The sequence below is a fragment of the Nicotiana tabacum genome, chromosome 10, assembly GCF_000715075.1.
Source record: "Nicotiana tabacum cultivar K326 chromosome 10, ASM71507v2, whole genome shotgun sequence".
In the NCBI taxonomy this organism is placed as follows: domain Eukaryota; kingdom Viridiplantae; phylum Streptophyta; class Magnoliopsida; order Solanales; family Solanaceae; genus Nicotiana; species Nicotiana tabacum.
In genome coordinates, this window is record NC_134089.1 from 101656787 (window position 1) to 101673467 (window position 16681).

Genomic DNA, 16681 nt, shown 5'->3' on the forward strand with positions numbered 1-16681 from the left:
TCTTTAAATTAAACAATGTTTCATAATAAAATCCTAGAATAATAGTGCGGAATAAAATACCAGCCCGACATCGGGGTGTCACTAGTCATGAGCAACTATCAAGGTCTGAATACAACAAAAGTCTAAAAATGTACTAAATACAGTAACAACAATGAGGGGAAGGAAGCGGTGCTGCGAACGTCATGCAGCCACCTTGCTAACTCTGATGACTCCACGGCTGAGCTATCAACACTCGCTACCAGGTTCTGATATACCTAAATTTGCATACGAGGTGCAGGGAGTAATGTGAGTACTCTAACCCAGTAAGTAATAAGAGTAAATAAAGACTGAGCAGTAGAAAACAATGAATCCACATTTACGCTGGGTTCAATAAACACAACAGACTTTCAAATCATAATACGAGTCAATATTCCCTTTTAAAATCCAGCTTTTAGTAAAATCATCTTGAAATACCTTCCAACAGTTTCAGTAGGGGTTCAATACCATTTAAAATAATAATAGAGATTAAAGTCATAATCGGCCCCTCGGGCAAAACATAGTTCGTAAAACAGCCCCTCGGGCAAAACAGTAATCACAAACACTTCATAACTTGAAAATTTCAGTGGAAATAACCAATGTCAAATCAGTGATTAATTTTTGAACATCTCATAAACCCCAGTTTAAATAAAAGTTGTTTTAAAATATTTGTGCAGCTTTCCGACAGAGGCTCAATATAAAGATGAGGGAAAACAGTCAATAAATCAACATATTCGATAGAAACTCATTTTAAGAGGAGTGAAATCAATAAGTCCATAAACATGCCTCTGAGGCAAAACACCCATTACTAGAAAGTGACTTTATTGGAACAATTATTGCGCAACGGTTTTGTAACTGTTACAATAGATCATATATTAGAACGGTTAGACCGTCCTAATAGAGTCAAAAGATTTTTGGAACACTTCTGAAGAACAAACGTTCCAATAATATAATAACCGTTACTATAAGTGAATATATGGAGACGGTTTGTAAAAGCGATACCATAGAGTTACCTGTGGGAACGATTTTATAAAATGAAAGTATATTGGGACAGTTTACTTTTACCTCCTTACTTTCCCTCCTATATTTTTATTAAAAACATTGACCCCACTAATATTTTAATAACTCTTTAATATTTGACATAGAAGGTTCTGTCACTCTCTCTAAACTCTGTCTCAAAATTAAACCTTGAACACCGTCTCTCTCAACCTCAACCTAGAACACATCGACCTCACCATCAATGGACTCTGTCGGCCAGCTCCGGTGACGGACGATAACTGCCGGTGATTGACGACCAGTTTCGGCTAACATACGAGCAATCTCCGAGGTAGGCTATCGATTTTCCCCTGTTTGATGTTTGTATAACTATTCAATTTTCTCTTTCTTTTTTCCCTTATGTTTTCTTTAATTTGGCGTTTGGATTTCTTCTCCTTAAGTATAGGAGCGCTTTTGGCCTCAGTTGCATCGTCGTTTTCGACTCCAATGGCGTTGTTGTTATTGTTGTTGTTATTGTTGTTGTTTGAAGGTCTTTGTTTCTGCTTTGTTTGTATTACATGATACATTTGTGATTCTAGTTTGCAAAATTGGGGGATTTATTTGTTAGGTTTAGATTTTCTGTTTGAAACCATGAGATTTTCTTTATTCGATGTTTGCTATCGATGTTTGCTTTCTTGGTTATTCAAAAACATTGTTTTGCTGCTCTCTTTTTGCTTTCTCTGGTAATATTTTGGGGGCTTTTTTCTTTCTCGAGTAATTTTTTCTTTCGCTGCTCCTATTTTTGCTGCTCCTTTTTCTTTCTCCTTATCTCTCCTTTTTTTTTCTCCGGTAATATTCAGAAAAATCATTTCGCTGCCCCAATTTCTTTGGTAATAGTTTCTTTATTCGATGTTTGCTATCGATGTTCGATCTTTGCTGTGATTTCTAGTTTGTAAAATTGGGGGATTTATTTGTTAGGTTTTGATGTTCTGTTTGAAACCATGAGATTTTTGTTCGATGTTTGCTATCGATGTTCGATCTTCCCTGTTCGCTTTCTTGGTTATTCAGAAAAATCTTTTCGCTGCTCCTTTTTTCTTTCTCTGGTAATATTTTTGATAAACATATTCTTTTACTTCTGTTCAATTATGCTTGTGTTGCTTTCACTTAAAATTGTGAGATTCGTTCATGTCTGTGCTTTAGTCTAATGGGTAAGTGTTTGCCTTCACGTCTATTAGACATTGGGGTTATTCTTCTCAGACAAATTGCTTGCCTTCTGAATATACAGATTCAAGAAAAATTGATACAGATTGAAGAAAAATTGCTATTTGAATGATGATGCAATTTTTATTTGTAAAGAGAAAAGGAATTATATATTGATGTCCTTTCGTCATTTCAAGAGTGTTTCTACCTTTTCTGGTTCTTTAATTTATGAACCTTATTTCCAAAATCACTTAGTCAAAGCTTCACTTAAATAGTATCGAAAACTTTTACAAAATTATTTTACTACATACCTTATGATACATGTGCAACGCACGTGCCGAGAGACTAGTCATACTATTCTAAAAGTGGGAAGGTCCTAAAGTCAAAGTTGAATTATCAAAATATCCATAAAAAAACTAAATGGCTATTTTACCCTTCTCTTAATTTTATCCAACAAATTATTAATAAGGTTGTTATCAGCCAAATAGTCTGAATGAGGGTACTAAAGAGTTGTAACAGATAAGGGTAACGAAGAGTTGCATCATAGCTAAGAATCCAATAATTGTCCCCTTGTTCACTTCTGTACATCGAGTCTCTGATTTCTTTTACCAGAATTCTGTCTTTCTAGCTTATTTTGCTTGCTAAGTTTCACCTGTTGCTTTCTTAATTTGTCTCATCTTCATTGCATATTCTTTCTTATTCAGTGAAGAATTGATAAAATCATAATTGCTCAATAGCTTGCATGACTGCATAACCAACAGAAGCATGGAAAGCATATAAATTTTCATGCATTTTCCCTTGATTACATTGCCTCTAAGGAATTATAAACTTACTGGAGTATCTCCAACGACAACAATGTTCACTCTTTGACCAGTGACCTCACAAAGTGATTATGTTCTCTTCTTTTTTTATCCTTAATGTCTATATCAATTGAATCATTTGGTTCAAGATTCTCATGAGTTCCTTTATATGATCTCTGCAGTTTTAATTAATTTAAATTGTTAATATAATGGGGCATGATCTTACAATTATTTGTCTTAAAATAGAAATAGTAAGGTTTGAATATTGTAGAAAAGAGTAATCAACCTTAAGAAGACAATTATACCAAGCTAACTGATATCAGAATGTATAAAGGATATGGAAAGATCACAAATAGCTAGAAGAACAGACATAGAGTTGGTGGAAAAATCTATTTTTTTTTATTTTATTCAGAAAATATCTGAAGATTACACGAGAATACTAGCTATTGGTACATTTATGTCTTTCCTCTCTTGGACATCATCAAACCTTTGCCTTCTTATTTTTTCTCAGGGTGCTACTCGCAAATTAGCTACACAAAGAAAGACTATAGAGGGCGTTGAATCTGTTGGTGTAGCAGCGAAGCGAGTGAAGCTGCCAGCCTATTTAATTAAAAAAGAAGGGATCATTGCACTTTTATTAAAACACGACCAGCAGCAACAGCGACTAGCGTTCCCTTTTCAACTTCAACAGAGATTCAGTGGCAACAGGTATGTGATGATTTCTTCCTCCTCCTCCTTCTTCTTCTTATTCTTCTTCAGCATCCAAATAGCAGTGAAATACTGGCGAATTTTTTTTTACCTTCGATTCTTCTTTCTAAGTCTTCTCCTCTTCGCTAAAATGCTGCCTAGTTCTTCTTTCATTATTTTTATGCCGCCCAGTTTTAACAGAATGGTATATTGCCCTTCCTCTGAATATCATAAGGAGGTTCAACTTCGGAATACATGTTAGGAGGTTCAACTTCGGAATTCATGGTTAGGAGCAGTTTTCTAAATATATCCCGCTGATGATATGTATCTATTAAGTTATTATTTTCTGGGGGTGAACTGGGGTGCAAAAGACACTATTCATTACTAACTAGTAAAGGGCTGCAAGATGAACTAGGGTGCAAAAGGCACAATTTCTCAGTTGAAAAAGCTTCCTAAATGCACAACCACAGGGCCTTGAGCTTACTAATCCCAAAAGCTGGTGTACATATCAGAAAAATGTACATATCAGAAAGGTGAAAAACCTACAAGTATGCTTATATCTTTTTTGTTGAAACTTTATAAAATTAAAGCATCATAGTAAACCATTTAATACAACTAAATGTAATGAAACCGGCTCTCCCTAGTTTCCAAATGGTGCAGTATGAAACCTAATGATGCAGAAAAAGCAGATTGATTCCTTTTCTCCAGTAAGTCCTTAAATCCAAAGTCCAAGCAATTCCTTTTAAAAGCCAGATCCAAAATCTGTGGTTTCAGTTGGATGCTACGTTCTCTGATGGCACTGCTCCCCTCATTGACTATTGATTTTGTCACGCTCAAAATGAAATGGAAGAAACTAGTGCTTAGTGAGTCCGTAGATGCATTTGCATCTATCATGGGGCCTGGAACTTTTTGTATACAAACTCATCTATTTTGTATACAAACTCATCTATTTTGACTTTTGAATTGTTTGACCAAACAATGTATCCATATTTTGTTTTTGTATATGGATAATGCTAGTTGGATATGGTGTAAACAATTTCATAGAATAGGAAACTATTTCTCATTTTGCTTCCATAAATATCAGAAATTACAATTTGTTGCAATAGAGAATATAACCATTCCAATAGACCTAGCAAATAATAAGAGCAGCCCTTGATATCTGTTCCAATATGTTATAATATCTGTTGCAATAGGGGTACTGATAATTGTTTCAATATATCACACAAACCGTTGCAATATATCATGAAAATCGTTGCAATAGACTTAAAAAAAATCAGCTGTATTATTTTACCAGGACGGTTTATAACCGTCCCAAATGAAAAGGAAACCGTTCCTGTAGATAGAATAGTGGTAGCAGTACAAACCATTCCAATACCCTATCTATGGAGACGGTTTGTAAACTGTTGCAAATAACCGTTCCAATAGACCTATTGTAACACGGAATCCCGGAACGCGTCCAAATTCGTCCCATTAGCCCTATAAGGGCGGTTAGCTTATTTGTTGCAACTGTTTTCGAAGGGTTGCCATAACTCCAATTTCTAGTAGTGACCACTCATATGTATGTATATATCTATCGCCCCTCGGGATAGCCTCTCTGTCACTCGTGACTCAACTCTTACCAATCAGTACTCGCACTCAGCATTCACGCTCAATTGGTACCATATAGTAACCGATGCGGCGTGCAGCCCGATCCATGCATCGTTGTGGCGCACAACCCCATCCATATAAATAGTCGAATGTGCTCACTGGGGGTGTGTAGACTCCGGAGGGGCTCCTACAGCCCAAGCGCTATATTGTTGCGGTGCGCAGCCCGATCCATATAAGTATCGTTGCGGCGTGTAGCCCGATCCATATAAATATCGCTGCGGCGTGCAGCCCGATCCATAGATATATAATCCTCGCAACTAGGCTCTCGGCCTCTCTCAGTCATTAACCTCACCATCAGATTCTCAGTCTATTTCAGTCATCAATCTCACAATCAGTCCCTCGGTCTATCTCAGTAAAACAAGGAACTCATGCCAAAACAATTTCCACATGTTAAGAATATAGTGATAAAGCCAGATTTGAGCAATAAACAGGTAAAACATGACTGAGAATATGCTTTCAAACAAATAGAGTGAGGAAAGATAGTAAAAATGCCCCTAAGGGTCTCAACAAGTCGGCACAAGGCCCCAAACATGACATATATCCCAAAAATATAATAATGTCAAACAATTAACTATCAAATATGCATTAAAATATTTGTTTGGGATGGACTAGGTCACAATCCCTAGCGGTGCTCTACCCCACTCTCGTAATCCAGCGTGCAAGTCACCTCAAAGTAACACAACAACGTATAATCCGGGGTTTCAAACCCTCATGACAATATTTACAATCATTACTTACCTCGAACCGGCTAATCCTCTAGCTCGTGATGCCTTTATCTCTCAAATCGACCTCCGAATGCCTCCGAATCTAGTCACAATAATTCGATTCAGTTAATAAAAATTATAGGAATTAATTCCATATGAAATTCTACATTTTCCATTAAAAATCCGAAATTGCACTCAAAATTTGCCCGTGGGGCCCACATCTCGGAACCAGACAAAAATTATGGAATATGAAACCTCATCCAACCATGAGTCCAACCATACCAATTTTACTTAAATCCGACATCAACTCGACTCTCAAATCTTTAAATTAAACCAAGAGGGTTTTCAAGATTTTTTCCCAACTAAAATCAACAATTAAATGCCAAAACTAGTAATAGATTCGAGTAATCTAACCAAAATTAAGTTAAGAAAACTTACCCCGTTGTTTTCTCTAAAAATCTCCTGAAAATCGCCTCTCCTCGAGCTCCAATTTGGTAAAAATGGAAAATGGGATTCGTCCCATTTTTTAGAACTTAACATTCTGTCCGGTACTGTTCACACTGTTCACACTGTTCACGGGTACTGTTCATGGGGTACTGTTCACGGGGTATTGTACATGGTACTGTTCACGGGGTACTGTACACGATAACAACCGTGAACTCGTCAACAACCGTGAACTCGTCAATCAAAAACCCATTCCCACATTGAGTTTGCATTCTTTTGAAAAACCCCATAGCTTTTCTAGGGAACCCGTAATGAGTTAAGCTTGAAATGATTGAGTTATAGCTCGCAACATTTGGATCAGGCATTACATCGAGCAGCTGGAAGGTTTTCTCAAAAAGACCCTTTTGAGAGTAAACTGACAACATTGTGTTCCAAGATTGGGCGTTCTTGTCTGACAGTTCATTAAAGGCCTGTTGCGCATACTCTATGGAACAACATTTAGAGTACATGTATATCAGACGGTTGGCGAGGAATGTGTTAAAGGTTAATGCCGTCTTGATCAGACGGGAGTGTATGAGTCTCCCAAGCTTGAGATCATTAGTTCGGATGCAGTTTGAAAGGAGGCGCGCAAAGTGATGCACAGGCTCAGCAGATATTGCTTCACTTGATTGCATGAGAGCAGATTATTTCTATAATTAACAAAAATATTCAGGATTAGCAAGGGAAGAATATGTCGCAGAATGCATGAAATAATCTTATATTTGAAATCTTATGGATTTTCACATTGGTTGTGATTTGCGAATTTAAAATTTTCGTGACAAATATTTTTGTCGACTTATCATGATTTATTTAGTAATAGTTCCAAAATTACAATAGGGAATTGTAGCTAATATAGAAAACATGTACATTTAATTCTTGTTGAAACAATATTAGGGAGTACTAATTTCTTTATTTGGAAAACGGCTTAAAGTACCTCTATCGTATGCTAAATGGTTTATAAAAATCCCGTCCATCTATTCGTCTGAAAATATATATTACGTTAATTCTATTGTCAAAATTACACCCCGACTAATGGTACTTCATGTGGGCCTCTCATTAAATGATGTGGCACTTTCATTTGTCCCCGTAGCTCAGTGGGGATGAAATATTTGGGTAAATTTCGACCCATTTAACTGATCCGACTCCCTTTTTTATGTGGGTCAACTCTCCGTACAGTGCGACTGCTGTGAACAGTAACACAGTCGTGCTTTAATGCACACTGCTCCGCCATTCGTCGGTGAAAAGCCACCGGACCACCACCAAAAGATGCGCCTTCCAATTGCGCACTAACCTCAGCAAACCATTTCCCAAAAACATTCCCCAGCTACTACAGATTTGCAAAATGGTGTTGGAATTACTGTAGCACAAAATCGCCTGGTCACTCGTTTCTGGGTCAAATTGAGCCATTCCAAGCACTGGGGATTCTTCTCCAGGTCCATGAGCTCGTTTGGATTGGCTTAAAAAAGTGGCTTTTAAGTATAAGGGCTTAAAAGCACTTTTTAAGTGCTGGAGCTTGTTTTATAAATAAGTAGTTAAATATTTGGATAAAAGTGCTGATACTTAAAAAAGGTTATTGAAGTGTTTGGTAAATAAGTGCTGGTAAGCACTTGTTTCTGTAAAATGACTGAAATATCCTTAAAGTTGTTAACACTATAAAGAAAATGATTAATATTTTATTCTAAATTAATACATATACAAAAAAATTATAATTTAGTTCATTTTCAATTTAAACTGATTGCCTAAATATAAATTATTTATTTAAATAACATGCAATAATCTATTATTTCACCAAAATATATTTTTTCGTCTCATAGCTTCAAATTCTTTGTTAACATGTAGACTCATTGAAAATTTTGATTTAGAAGATAGTTTCACCAATTTAAAAAAATGAGGGATTCAACAACAATCTTTTAAAAAAAAAGGTTATGGAACCAAAAAAGAAACTAAAACAAAACAAATAGTTCGGCGGTGATGGAATTTGGAAGGCACAAATTGGAAATGGCAAAGGAAAGGAGAAAAAGAAAAGATTATGGAATTTGGAAGGCAGGGATTGAAAATGGCGGAGGAAAGGAGAAAAAGAAATGATTGGGTATTTTGGAAATTATACATAAGTATCAGGGATAGCTGTGTAAAATACTTGGTTAAAGAGGGGTGACTTTTAAGCTAGAAAAAAAAAGTTGGGATTACCCAACTCATCACTTTTGGCTTAATTTGGACCTTTTGACTTAAAAGCATTTGACCTTTAAGCTAATTTTAAGTTTGCCAAACACCTCAACCAGCTTTTAAGCCCATCCAAACAGGCTCTATATTTGGGTAAATTTTGACCCATTTAACCGATCCGACCCTCTTTTTATGTGGGTCAACTCTCAGTACAGTGCGATTGCCGTGAACAGTAACACAGTCGTGCTTTAATGCACACTGCTCCGCCGTCCGTCGGTGAGAAGCCACCGGACCACCACCAAAAGATGCGCCTTCCAAATGCGCACTATCCTCAGCAAACCATTTCCCAAAAAAATTCCCCAGCTGCTACAGATTTGCAAAATGGTGTTGGGATTGCTGTAGCACAAAATCGCCTGGTCACTCGTTTCTGGGTCAAATTGAGCCATTCCAAGCAATGAGGATTCTTCTCCAGGTCCATGAGCCCGTTTGGATTGGCTTAAAAAAGTGGCTTTTAAGTATAAGGGCTTAAAAGCACTTTTTAAGTGCTGAAGCTTGTTTTATAAATAAGCAGTTAAATGTTTGGATAAAAATGTGGAAACGTAAAAAAAGTTATTGAAGTGTTTGGTAAGCACTTATTTCTATAAAATGACTGAAATATCCTTAAAGCTGTTAACACTATAAAGAAAATGATTAATATTTTATTCTAAATTAATACATATACAAAAAAATTATAATTTAGTTCATTTTCAATTTAAACTGATTGCCTAAATATAAATTATTTATTTAAATAACATGCAATAATCTATTATTTCACCAAAATATATTTTTTCGTCTCATAGCTTCAAATTCTTTGTTTACATGTAGACTCATTGAAAATTTTGATTTAGAATATAGTTTCACCAATTTAAAAAAATGAGGGGTTCAACAACAATCTTTTAAAAAAAAATTGTTATGGAACCAAAAAAAAACTAAAACAAAACAAATAGTTCGACGGTGATGGAATTTGGAAGGCACAAATTGGAAATGGCAAAGGAAAGGAGAAAAAGAAAAGATTATGGAATTTGGAAGGCAGGGATTGAAAATGGCGGAGGAAAGGAGAAAAAGAAATGATTGGGTATTTTGGAAATTATACATAAGTATCAGGGATAGTAGTGTAAAATACTTGGTTAAAGAGGGGTGACTTTTAAGCTAGAAACAAAAAAGTATCACTTTTGGCTTAATTTGGACCTTTTGACTTAAAAGCATTTGACCTTTAAGCTGATTTTAAGTTTGCCAAACACCTCAATAAGCTAAAAAATGACTTAAAAGTTGGTTTGACCAGCTTTTAAGCCCATCCAAACAGGCTCTATATGTGGGTAAATTTCGACCCATTTAACCGATCCGACCCTCTTTTTTTATGTGGGTCAACTCTCCGTACAGTGCGACTGCCGTGAACAGTAACACAGTCGTGCTTTAATGCACACTACTCCGCCGTCCGTCGGTGAAAAGCCACCGGACCACCACCAAAAGATGCGCCTTCCGATTGAGCACTATTCTCAGCAAACCGTTACCCAAAAAAATTCCCCAGCTGCTACAGATAAAATGGTGTTGGGATTACTGTAGCACAAAATCGCCTGGTCACTCGTTTCTGGGTCAAATTGAGCCATTCCAAGCACTGGGGATTCTTCTCCAGGTCCATGAGCCCGTTTGGATTGGCTTAAAAAAAGTGGCTTTTAAGTATAAGGGCTTAAAAGCACTTTTTAAGTGCTGGAGCTTGTTTTATAAATAAGAAGTTAAATGTTTGGATAAAAGTGTTGATACTTAAAAAAAGTTATTGAAGTGTTTGGTAAATAAGTGCTGGTAAGCACTTGTTTCAGTAAAATGACTGAAATATCCTTAAAGTTGTTAACACTATAAAGAAAATGATTAATATTTTATTCTAAATTAATACATATACAAAAAAATTATAATTTAGTTCATTTTCAATTTAAACTGATTGCCTAAATATAAATTATTTATTTAAATAACATGCAATAATCTATTATTTCACCAAAATATATTTTTTCGTCTCATAGCTTCAAATTCTTTGTTAACATGTAGACTCATTGAAAATTTTGATTTAGAATATAGTTTCACCAATTTAAAAAAATGAGGGATTCAACAACAATCTTTTAAAAAAAATGTTATGGAACCAAAAAAGAAACTAAAACAAAACAAATAGTTCGGTGGTGATGGAATTTGGAAGGCACAAATTGGAAATGGCAAAGGAAAGGAGAAAAAGAAAAGATTATGGAATTTGGAAGGCAGGGATTGAAAATGGCGGAGGAAAGGAGAAAAAGAAATGATTGGTATTTTGGAAATTATACATAAGTATCAAGGATAGCAATGTAAAATACTTGGTCAAAGAGGGGTGACTTTTAAGCTAGAAAAAAAAAAAGTTTGGTATACCCAACTCATCACTTTTGGCTTAATTTGGACCTTTTGATTTAAAAGCATTTGACCTTTAAGCTGATTTTAAGTTTTCCAAACACCTCAATAAGCTAAAAAATGACTTAAAAGTTGGTCAAACCAGCTTTTAAGCCCATCCAAACAGGCTCATAATTTCATCCCCACTGAGCTACGTGGACAAATGAAAGAATGCCACATCATTTAATGAGAGGCCCACATGAATTGCCATTAGTCGATGTGTAATTTTGACAATAGAATTAACGTCATATATATTTTCAGATGAATAGATGGACGAGATTTTTATAAACCATTTAGCATACGATAGGGGTATTTTAAGCTGTTTTCCAAATAAAGAAATTAGTACTCCCTAATATTGTTTCAACAAGAATTAAATGTACATGTTTTCTATATTAGCTACAATTCCCTATCGCAATTTTGGAACTATTACTAAATAAATCATGAGAAGTCGACAAAAATATCTGCCACGAAAATTTTAAATTCGCAAATCGCAACCATGTAAAAATCCATAAGATTTCAAATATACGATTATTTCATGCATTCTGCGACATATTCTTCCCTTGCTAATCCTGAATATTTTTGTTAATTATAGAAATAATCTGCTCTCATGCAACCAAGTGAAGCAATATCTGCTGAGCCTGTGCATCACTTCGCGCGCCTCCTTTCAAACTACATCCGAACTAATGATCTCAAGCTTGGGAGACTCATACACTCCCGTCCGATCAAGACGACATTAACCTTTAACACATTCCTCGCCAACCGTCTGATATACATGTACTCTAAATGCTGTTCCATAGAGTATGCGCAACAGGCCTTTAATGAACTGTCAGACAAGAACGCCCAATCTTGGAACACAATGTTGTCAGCTTACTCTCAAAAGGGTCTTTTTGAGAAAACTTTCCAGATGCTCGATGTAGTGCCTGATCCAAACGCTGTGAGCTATAACTCAATCATTTCAAGCTTAACTCATCACGGGTTCCCTAGAAAAGCTATGGGGTTTTTCAAAAGAATGCAAACTCAGTGTGGGAGTGGGTTTTTGATTGACGAGTTCACGCTTGTTAGCGTGGTAAATACTTGTGCAGGTTTGGGTGCATTGAACTTGTTGCGTGATTGCATGGGTTAGCAACTGTGATTGGTGTGAGGTTTAATCTTGTGGTTTGCAATGCATTTATTGATGCTTATGGGAAATGTGGCAAACCCGAGTACTCTTATTCTATTTTCTGTCAAATGCGCGAGACTGATGTATTCTCGTGGACTTCGCTGTTGGTTGCTTATATACGTGCGTCTAGAATTCCAGATGCGTGCTCACTTTTTGATCATATGCTGATCAGAAATGTGGTGGCTTGGACTGCTCTGATCACAGGGTTTGCGCAAAATGGAGAAGGAGATAAGGCTTTGTGTACTTTCAAGGAAATGCTGGAAGAAGGTATTGTACCGCGTGCATCCACTTACGTTGGTGTCCTAAGTTCTTGTGCAGGCATACCTCTTATTGAAAAAGGTAAGCAAGTTCATGGACACATTTTTAGATGTACATGTTTAATTGATTTGCATAATGTTTTTGTAGTTAATGCTTTGGTTGACATGTATTCTAAATGTGGAGACATGATATCTGCTATGAGATTGTTTGAGAGGTTAGATGGGAAGGATCGAGTTACTTGGAACTCGATAATATCTTTGTCATGTTTGAGAAAATGATTGAAACAGATACAACACCAAATCATGTAACTTTTCTTGGGGTTTTATCTGCCTGTAGCCACTGTGGTTTATTACCTGAAGGATTTCAATATCTCCATTCAATGGAGAGGAAATACGGTATAGTACCCCAGTTGGATCACTATGCCATCTTGATTGATTTACTTGGACGGAAGAATATGCTTGGAGAAGCTGCGAATTTGATCAAGAGAGCTCCTTGGGGAAGAGACAATATTGGAATGTGGGGCGCACTTTTGGGTGCTTGCAGGGTACATGGGAACTTGAAACTTGCTAGAAGGGTGGCAGAAAATCTATTTGAGCTGGAACCTGATAATGCTGCCAGGTATATTATGTTATCCAACATCTATGCAGCAGCAGGAATGTGGGGTGATGCCCGCACTCTGCGAAGGTACATCTATGACAGAGGATTGGTGAAAGAAACAGCTTATAGTTGGATTGAGATAAACAATATCAGACATAAGTTTATCGCTAAAGACAAGTCCCACAGTCAGTTAGAAGAAATAAAAGAGTTGCTGCTTAAACTCGTAGATCCAATGAAGGATGCTGGATACATATTTCAAATTGAATGCTCATACTTTCTTGTAGATGATGCATTTTGTTGACATAATTAAAACAGGTAGTAACTATGTATAACAGTTTCTAATTTAACAATTAATATGAGGTCTGGTGGTTGGTTACCTACTTTGTTGAAAATTTGGGAAAGGAAAAGTGAGGGAGAAATTTTGTTTTTCAAGATATTACTCCATCACTTACACTAAAGATAAGAAACATGATCATAAAATGTGAGGCATTGTAATTCATGCTGCTTGAAGCTTCAGAGATATTAATGTTACGAGCAGCAGATAGATCCATCATTAACGTGCCTGTACTCACCTCTTTGGTGCACAGGTAATGTTTCTGTGCCTTGATTTAGTGCTTTTCATTTTGGTAAGAAAAATCTGAATGTTCTTTCACATAGACCTGTTAACTATCACAACCTATCATATTTTATGAACAACTGGCTTCATGTTTTTCATTCGAAGATCCCATTCCCACCATCCAAATGTTTCTTAAGGGAAAAATGGTATCGATGCCATTCCTACACTTCTCCTCAATCATGAGCTATTTAAAATTCTTAATGTTGTTAAGTGCCTCAACATATCTATATTATTAGAACTATATTCTTTTTGACAACTAATTTTCTCTCAGTTATTGCTATTGATGGAAGGTTACTGAATAGGCATTCCTTGAGTTAAGTGCAAAACCAGTCTGCTCGAAGTTTACTGCAGCAATATTAAGAAGTTGGGATAGCCTAACAGGGAAAATATAAATCATGGGCTAGAATATTCAGAAGGTACGACATGCCACAGAGACAGCTCTGAGGTATACTACCATCTCTGTTTAAATTTTTACTATGACAGTTTCTGAAGTTCTGGTTGATCCTGATCCATCATGCCTCTAACCTTTGCATTTAACATTGAGAGGGAATATCCATTGTGTGGTTCACAATTTTTATAACACTTGAAGCTACTTATATTCCAGACGTGCAGTTAAAAATCTTCAACTATTAAATACTCATTCTTCAAATGCAAAAAATAACGGCTTGTTAGGTTCTCCAAGCGAGGCAAATTTGGTTCTTAGAGAATTGAGATGAGGATTCTGTAGCAAATAAGGGACGATTTGCTGAAGCTTGAGTAATTTAATAGTAGTTTACCTCTATTAACATTACCTTTAAGACTTGCAATTGCAGAAGTTCCATCACTTTTTAATATTCATTCTTCAAATGCAGAAAATATTGGCTGCTAGGTTCTCCATAAAGTGAGGAAAAAAGGTTTTTAGGGATTTGATATGAGGATCTTTTAAGGCATAGGACAATTTGCTGAAGGTGAGTAATTTTAATCATGTTGAGAAATTGAGGCATCAAAAACTTATGTTATGTTCCCAAAAGCTGCCCTTGCGTTATCCCCAGTCAAACATCAATTTGAAGGAAAAAAATCTAAATGTTTGCAATTCTTTAATGTTGCTCCTCTCCTCCATTGCTCTTCACCTCCTACAAAATCTACAACTCCGATCTCTGAGAACTAGCAGTGGTTCATGACATGCTTGTTCCATTTTAATGGTTTTTATCCATATCATCATTTATGATCCGAATGTGAACCATTGGCCATTGACGCCGACCATTTAATCAAATTGTCTAGGAGACTTTGCTCTACCCATATACTTTATTCTTATTATTACTGTAATTCACTCTCATGTCATTTTTTGTTTTCACATCTTTGACACTTCAGATTGATAATGTGTAGCTTCAGTATTCATATTAGTGTTATTTTCACAAGACACTCCAATGGTTTAGGAATTTGGTTTCTTTTGATATATGGTTGTATAAGACAAAATATGCCCTAAGGAAATTTAGCGTGAAGTGGCATTACGGAAAGGGCCAGTCGAGGTCGACCAGGAAGCAGTGAGATTCGCGGTCGGGCTGTCAACAACGACCGAGGTCGAGCACCAAGAATAGAACAATAACGGCTAGATTTTATAATAGGATGTTAAAGAGAATATTCTATTCTCTGCACTTGTACTATTAGGGTTTGTTAGGGACATGTCTCATATAAAGAGGAAAAGAGACAATGGTGTAAGGCACGTAATATTCACTTGCCGGGAAGTTGTTATATTAAAAGAAGACCCTCTCTCTCCCTAGCAAAGATACTAACTTTACCTTTTCATCAATATTCTCACACACATTATTCCACACTTTTTCATCAGATCCGAGAATAGTTTCGACATTCTAGGATTCGTCTGTCATTTATCATTGTCAGGAAGAATAATCATCTATCTCGTTCATTATTGGCTGAATCATTCTCCTTATTTACATAAATGTCATTTATTGCTATTATTGAAATTTGTATCACTATAATAAATAATGAAACAGTAAACTTTCTGAAACAGAAAACAAAAACAGAAAGTTAGCAGCAACAGAATGTCGAAATAATGTCTGCAAAAATAATTTCGGAATAAATGGAGCCCATTGAATGCACAATGTGTCTGATAATAGGCTAGATTTATGTAATTTGGCGATTGTTTATGCCTCAGCTTGATTATGTTTCATTGTGATAATATAGTTAAATGATGATAAATTGGCTCTAATTGTGAATTTCACACGTTGTAGGAGGGAGTAGCATATATGAGGCCTTAAAGCTATGATTGGAGCTAAATTGAAGCAAGAAAAGCCCCTAGGAGCTGAGTACGTGGGAAGACGAGAAAAAGAAGAGATGAAATGAAGACCTGGACTAGCGCGTCCATTAGTGCGACCGCGCTAGCCCAGTTCCGGAAGAGTAAATTGCAGGGGTAAAATTGGAAGTTCGGGGGCAAATCCACTTAACCTATAGAAGGTCTAGCTCGCCCAAGAGAGGATTATCAAGGTTTTCATAGCTTAGTTCAAGGCAAGGAGAGGCAAGAGGCAAGGAGGATAATTCAACATCGAGTTCTTCCTTTCTTCCTTTTTGTTTTTACGATTTGTGATGAATTTGAATGTTGTTGTGATGAATCCTAGTATGAATAGCTAAATATTTAGTCTAAGGTTTTGATGGAACCTATTGAAGGATGAACTTCTTGTTATGTTAATATAGTTGTCTGGTTTAATCTCTATTTGTTCAACTACGTTCTTGTTGTAGTTAATTGATAGGATCCTCAATTAGCTGTGCCTATTTAGTGTGCATAACTCGGGAGAGAGTGCATATTTAGGTAATTGTTGAATTGTTGTGAACTATTTGAGATATGTTTGAGGTTACGAAGAGGGTAATTCCCTGAATAAAACTTGGTAATTTCAAGTTCTATGATAAATTGTCGATTTGAGCTACGATAGCGCACATAGCA

General features: G+C 36.1%; 1 pseudogene; it reads left to right on the top strand.

Annotated features, from left to right (window-relative positions):
• The first annotated feature begins 1134 nt into the window (after positions 1-1134).
• On the top strand, positions 1135-16453 carry LOC107830613 (pentatricopeptide repeat-containing protein At2g13600-like; annotated as a pseudogene).
• Positions 16454-16681: the final 228 nt, after the last annotated feature.